The sequence below is a fragment of the Mustela nigripes genome, chromosome 18 (genome assembly GCF_022355385.1).
Source record: "Mustela nigripes isolate SB6536 chromosome 18, MUSNIG.SB6536, whole genome shotgun sequence".
NCBI lineage: Eukaryota > Metazoa > Chordata > Mammalia > Carnivora > Mustelidae > Mustela > Mustela nigripes.
This window is the reverse complement of record NC_081574.1, coordinates 22,304,356-22,311,389: the sequence shown is the minus strand read 5'-3', so window position 1 is coordinate 22,311,389 and position 7,034 is coordinate 22,304,356. Positions and strand designations below refer to the sequence as shown.

Here is a 7,034-nt window from a genome sequence, read left to right as displayed (position 1 = left end):
AAAGAAAAAGAGCAAAAGAAAAAAAATAATATAATCAGGCTGGTGAATAGAACAGAGCCACACACTAAATTTTGGGTGTATTTTGGTCTGTTAGAGGAAACTGCCTCCCAAAATTTTAAAGAAAGAAAAACATGTATATATATACACACAAAAATAAGGGTAAATACATGGAAGGGATGGAAGATGACTGTAAAGATATAAATTAAAGATTTTTAAAAAGGAATTGGTAAGATGAGAAGTTGATTGAGAAAGAAAGAAAAACAAAAGGAGAAAATGTGATCAGTTAGAAGACTTGAACAAAGCCATACAATAGATTTAGGATATATTTTTGTCAGTTAGATGAAACTGGATCCCAAAATTTTAAAGTAAGAAACACTTATATGAATACAAAAAATAAGGTTAAATACAATTCAGGGATAGAATATGACTATAAAAATGAAAATTAAAAAAGATTTTTAAAAATAAATTGATAAGATTTTGGATAAAATAGGAAAGAAGAAAAATTAAAAAATGGAAAAAGAAAAAAATAAAGAGAATTTAAAAAGTAAATTTTTTTTTTTTTAAGATTTTACTCATTTGACAGACAGAGATCACAAGTAGGCAGAGAGGCAGGCAGAGAGAGAGGGGAAAGCAGGATCCCTGCTGAGCAGAGAGCCCGATGCCGGGCTCTATCCCAGGACTCTGGGACCGAAGGCAGAGGCTTAACCACTGAGCCACCCAGGCGCCCCTAAAAAGTAAACTTTGAACAACTGAAGAATCATGGGGAAAAAACCATGAATTCTAGGTTCTGTATTCCCCTATCACTGGAATTCAATTCTCATTGATGAGTAAACTCGGTCTTTGGGGATATTCTTGCTGTTCTTCTTGGGGAGGGGCCTGTTGCAGTGATTTTTTTTTTTTTTAAGATTTTATCTATTTATTTGACAGGCAGAGATGACAAGTAGGCAGAGAGAGAGGAGGAAGCAGGCTCCCTGGTGAGCAGAGAGCCCAATGCGGGGCTCGATCCCAAGACCCTGGGATCATGACCTGAGCCAAAGGCAGAGGCTTTAACCCACTGAGCCACCCAGGCACAGTGATTCTTAAACCTCTTTGCCTGAGGCGGAATTCCATCACCCTTGCCAACGGCCAGGCTAAGCAATCTGCTAAGTAATCCGCTTGGGTTCGCTCTTGGGAGCTTTTGTTCCCTGAACGCTTTCCGTAGAGTTCTGGAGGACGGGAATGAAAATGGCGGCCTCCCAATCTCTGGCCTACGGGAGCCCAGAGCTCAGGTCTCCTCTCAGTGCGCTCTCAGAGACAAGCGGTCAATCATTCCGGTCTCCCTGGTCTCTGGCGGCTGCACTCTGAGCTCATCATGCCTGTGACCAAGTGTTTCTGTCTCTGGTGCTCGGCCCTGTTTCGAGTCTCCAAACCCAGCAGATTCCTGCCGCTGGATCCTGCACTGTCTCTTCCAGGGGAGGAAGGTGAGTCTCCTGGATCTGCTGCTTTTGGGGTCTGTGCGCAAGATGTAGTGGCCCAGCTGTGCCTCAGATCACGGCTTATGGTAACCCCAAGCTGAGAGCTTACCACCCAGCTCTGTCTTTGCAGCCGGTTTCCCCACTCTGATAGTTGGGAGCTCTGCTGCACTCAGGCCCCCCCAGGTCTTCCCGTTACCCCAAGGGTCTTGAGACCACACAGTCCCCACAAGTGTCTCCCCCCTCCCCCCTGCTGAGCCATGGAGTGATGCCTCTCAGTGTAGCAGACTTCTAAAAGTTCTGATTTTGTGTTTCCCTCCTCTATCACTTGCGGGTAGCTGGCTGATGGAGGCTTCCTCCCCTTACCATCTATCTTCCCATATATTGCCTCAGATTGACTTCTCCGCACATCCTTCCTTCCAGAAGGTGGTCACTTTTCTGTTCATAGAATTGTTGCTATTCTTTTCTTTGATCTCCTGTTGAGTTTGTAAGTGCCCAGAATGATTTGATAACTATGTAACTGAATTCCTGGGACAGGTGAAATTTTGATCTCCTATTTCTCCTCCATCTTGTTCCTCTCCCCAAGCATGTTTTTTTTAATGCTGTTTTCAACTTTCTAGAAAGATATTATGTGTGTATTATTTGGGGCCTGATGTCTCTGATTTAATATTATTTTTGCTAAGACCCTTGACATACTTTAAAATGCAACTTCCTTTTGCATTTGTAATGATTTTTCTTTTGGTTTTGATCAACTTGATAAGGACTCTATAGTATTTAAATTAAATGAATTAATTTGCCCAGTTCACTTATATTTTATTTTTTACTGTCCATTTATTTATTTATTTATTTATTTGAATTTTTAGAATTTAAATTTAATTAATATATAATGTATAATTAGTTTCAGAGGTAAAGGTCTGTGATTCATCAGTCTTATATAATACCCAATACTAATTACATCATGTGCCCTCCTTAATGTCCATCACTCAGTTACCCTATCTCAGACCCCTTGCCCTCACAACCCTCAGGTTTTTTTTCCCTAGGATTAAGAGGCTTTTATGGTTTGCCTCCCACTCTTATTTCATCTTGTTTTATTGTTTTCTCTCCTCTATGATCTTCTGTTTTGTTTCTTGAATTCCACATGTAAGTTATATCGTATGATAATTGTCTTTCTCTGATTAACTTATTCCGCTTAGCATAATACTCTCTAGTTCTATCCATAATACTCTCTAGTTCTATCATTGCAAATGGCTAGATTTTATTGTTTTTGATGGCTGAGTAGTATTCCTTTGTACATATATACCATATCTTCTTTATGATTATGAAACTGAGCGCTGCTACTGCACTAATGAAGCACCTTCACATCTTCTTTATCCATTCTTCTGTTGATGGATATCTGGGCTCTTTCCATAGTTTGGCTATTATGGACATTGCTACTATAAATATTGGGGTACATGTGCCCCTTCAGATCACTACATTTGTATCTTTAGGCTAAATACCCAGTAGTGCGATTGCTGGGTCATAGGGTAGCTCTATTTTTAACTTTTTGAGGAACCTCCATGCTGTTTTCCAGAGTGGCTGCACCAGCTTGCATTCCCACCAACAGTGTAGGAGGGTTCCCCTTTCTCCGCATCCTCGCCAGCATCTGTCATTTCCTGACTTGTTGATTTTAGCTATTCTGACTGGTGTGAGGTGATATCTCATTGTAGTTTTGATTTGTATTTCCCTGATGCTGAGTGATGTTGAGCTTTTTTCATATGTCTCTTGGCTGTTTGTATGTCTTCTTTGGAGAAATGTATGTTTATATCTTCTGCCCATTTCTTGATTGGATTATTTGTTCTTTGAGTATTGAGTTTGATAAATTTTTTTAATAGATTTTGGATACTAGCCCTTTGTCTGGTAAGACATTTTAATTTGCCCAGTTTAGCTTTCTGTCACTGGAACAAATTCATGAGAAACCTGGGCCCAAACTTATTTTCACTTGCCATAGCCATGAAATAGTTAAATCTGTTAAATTCAACCTTAACTTAATTGAAATGTCTTTGCAACCATCCAATATATATCAGTTATAAAATCTGAACATAGCTTTTTTAGCTATGCATGGGTAGGACATTTCCTCAGATGCACTATCGTGAGACAATTTCAACAAAATATCATAAATTTCATGAATTTGTAGTTATCAACCCCCTAATCAGAATATTCATTAAATATGTGCTAAAGTAGTAAATATTGGGTGTGCCAGTTACAGATGCATATCAGGATGATAACTCTGGGTGATGTTTAATCTCTCAGATCAAGCAAAGCTGAGTACAGGAATTTTGTCATATTTGATTATTCAGACTTTTTTTTTTTTTTAAATACCACTCTAGGAGAAGGGTCTTGAACTAGATAGATGTTTTCTAGTTATTCTCCATCTCTAGGAAAAATATAGGACCTTATTAAGCAGAAAAAAATGCAGTTGCCTCAGTTCACAAGAAACTATACAATTTGACATGTATTTTTCCAACATTAAATCACATTATGAGGATATTGTTCCAGACATTTGTATCTTTCTTGGACCATGGCTTTTCTTGCTACCTCACAATTTTCCAGATTTAGGGAGACTATATTATGCCAGTTTGTATGGGCTTTCCAGTTTTAATAATGAAAGTCCTACATCCCAGTAGTGGCCATACCTGTAAATGCTTTGTAAGGCACCTAGAATTATGTATAGTTAGGTCATGTCATGTATCAGTAATACACTCTCTTCTAGTTATGAATTTCAGATATACTGGATTCTCATTTACATTTTAATATAACATTTGTACTATTTCAAATTTATATTTTGTAGTATGTACAAAACACCTATAATATAAATATTTAAAACCCATCCTTTTTAACTAATTTGAATTATAGAATATTTATAAAGTCATTTTACTTCTTTTAAGTGTATATAGTAATTTGAATTATAAAGACTTTCTCATTATGCTTTAATGAAGAAATGAGAATGATTTGTGGCTAGGATTTCAGTTGTTTGTATGCATTGCGTGAAAATAATTTGTTTTAGTAATACTGAGATTGAAAGAGCTTCCTGCTTTAATTTTCTTTTTCTAAAGGGGCTTAGAAAACTTACTCTCTTTGAGAGGAAATAGAGGGTCGTACTTTCAAGCATGTCTTCTGAAATTGAAAGTTGTGAGTACAAAGCCTGGCTCTTCTACCTACTAACGATGTGATCTTGGGCAAGTTGCTTAAGCTCATGAAAACATAGTTACTTGATCTTAGCATGATATGATAATTAGTACCATTTAGGCTCTCTCTCCTCTACTCTCTGGCAACGGTTCTTTCTCCACCCCTCTGGGGCTGCACCAGAGTCCTGCCCTGGGGCTGCTCCCTGCCTTCCTGCTGGTCCTCTCCTTTGTTGGCACTACACTCTGCCACACCTGCCAAATGCACCTTCTCTGAGCTGCTGGGTCCCTGGGTCCTCCAGGTGGGCCACCTTGTTTCCCAGCATGGCGTCAACTGCTCAGTTATGGGACCGCCAGAAAAAAATGCAGTTGAGAAGCTGGATACAGCATATGATGATTTAGGCAATACTGACCATTTCAACATCATTTACAGTCAAGGCTTTGAGATTGTGCTGAATGACGATAAGTCATTTGCCTTTTCTAAGTGTAAAGAAGAGAACAGAGGGCCAGGGAGCCAGTTATGGCCACACAACCACGGCTGGATGGGTGCATGATGAGCTCGGCAGGAACTGGACTCGTTTCCCTGAAACTGAGGTGGGAATGACCTCTCAGAAGGCGAACATGAGCACTGCACATCTGGAGAGTCTCCAGGAAAACTATTTTAATTGGCTCTACAAATATAGCCATGACTTTGTGAAAGTGATCAGTGCCATTCAGAAGTCTTAGACTACAACCACCTATGTGGATTATGAGACTCTTGACCTAAGATGAGAGATGAGAGATGATTAGGAGAGGTGGTGGCCGTAGCCAGACAATCTTAAGGCCCAGACCTGCAGCACTGACTGCTGACATACATGAAACGATTTTACATTTGCTGGCATCTAGGGACTGGAGAAATATTCACGGTCCCAATTTTGTTACTTCTGTTCAAAACCAACCATTATGTGGAAGTTGCTATGTATTTGCTTCTAGGGGTATGCTGGAAGCAAGAAACCATATACTAACCAACAATACTCAGACCCCACTCTTGAGTCTTCAGGACGTTGTCTCTCTCTCTCTTTTTTTTTTTTTTTTTAAGATTTTATTTATTTATTTGACAGACAGATCACAAGTAGGCAGAGAGGCAGGCAGAGAGAGAGAGGAGGAAACAGGCTCTCCATGGAGTAGAGAGCCCGATGTGGGGCTCCATCCCAGGATCCCAGGACCCTGGGATCATGACCCAAGCCAAAGGCAGAGGCTTTAATCCACTGAGCCACCCAGGCGCCCCCAGGAGGTTGTCTCTTAGAGCCAGTACGCTCAAGGCTGTGAAGGCGACTTCCCGCATTTCATTTGTAGGAAAATAACAAGATTTGGGGCTGGTGGAAGAGGTGTGCTTTCCCTACATAGGCACCGATTCTACATGCAAACTGAAGGAAGACTGCTTCCGTTACTACTCCTCTGGGTACCACTATGTGGGAATCTTCTCTGGGGGCGTAATGAAGCCGTGAGGAAGCTTGAGCTTGTCCCTCATGGGCCTATGGCAGTTGCTTTTGAAGTCTACAATGACTTCTCCACTACCACAATGGGATCTACTACCACACTGGTTTCAAAGACTCCTTCAATGCCTTTAAGCTGATTAATCATGCAGTTTGGCTGCTGGACTCTGGCACCGTCTCAGCCTCTGGGATGGATTACTGGATTATTAGAATCAGCTGAGGTACTAGCTGGGGTGAAGATAGTTACTTCTGGAGGCACAGAGGAACCAATGAGTGTACAATTGAAAGTAATGGTGGCCACACCAATTCCTAAATGATAGGGTATATGTTCCAGCCTTTCATACTGCCCTCTATCAGTGGTGAATGGGGGATTGATTTATTCACAGACTGAATACTTTTATAGCAACAATTTAAAAATACTGCACATAGATTCCCATGAAAACTTTTGTCTTTATTAAAATGAAAACCACCTTTGATTTGAATATACCTTTTTACTGACCACTGGCCTACGTTATAGCTATGCAGTAACAAAATGCAGGATCTTGTTAGTCATCTGTAACTCAAACATGCTGTATTTTTAACTCTGTGAGAACACAGAGTTTTTAAATTTTAAAAATCACAAAAATGTCAATGATTATTAAATTTTTAAAAAGTTTTTAAGGAAAAATAATGAGTACCATTTAAGTTGTTATGAAGACGAAATGAAATAATGTAAGGTGGTCATGATAGTGCCTGATACTTTGAAGTTTTCAAGATTCTGGCTGTGAGTAGCTACAGGGTAAGTTGAGCCCAGATTTGTGCCACAGCAAGATCTGCTCAATTTATATTTATTTTTCTGTGATGGGAAACAGGATTTTAAAATAGATTTCAAAATTAAAGATTTTAATTTTTGGTATGTGTGTGTGTGTGTATGTGAGTTTATCTGATGGCCACATCAATGGGGGACT

At 39.7% G+C, this 7,034-nt stretch overlaps 1 pseudogene; it reads left to right on the top strand.

Moving 5' to 3' along the window:
• Positions 1 to 1,224: 1,224 nt before the first annotated feature.
• LOC132006427 (dipeptidyl peptidase 1-like) lies at positions 1,225 to 6,404 on the top strand (annotated as a pseudogene).
• The last annotated feature ends 630 nt before the right edge of the window (positions 6,405 to 7,034 follow it).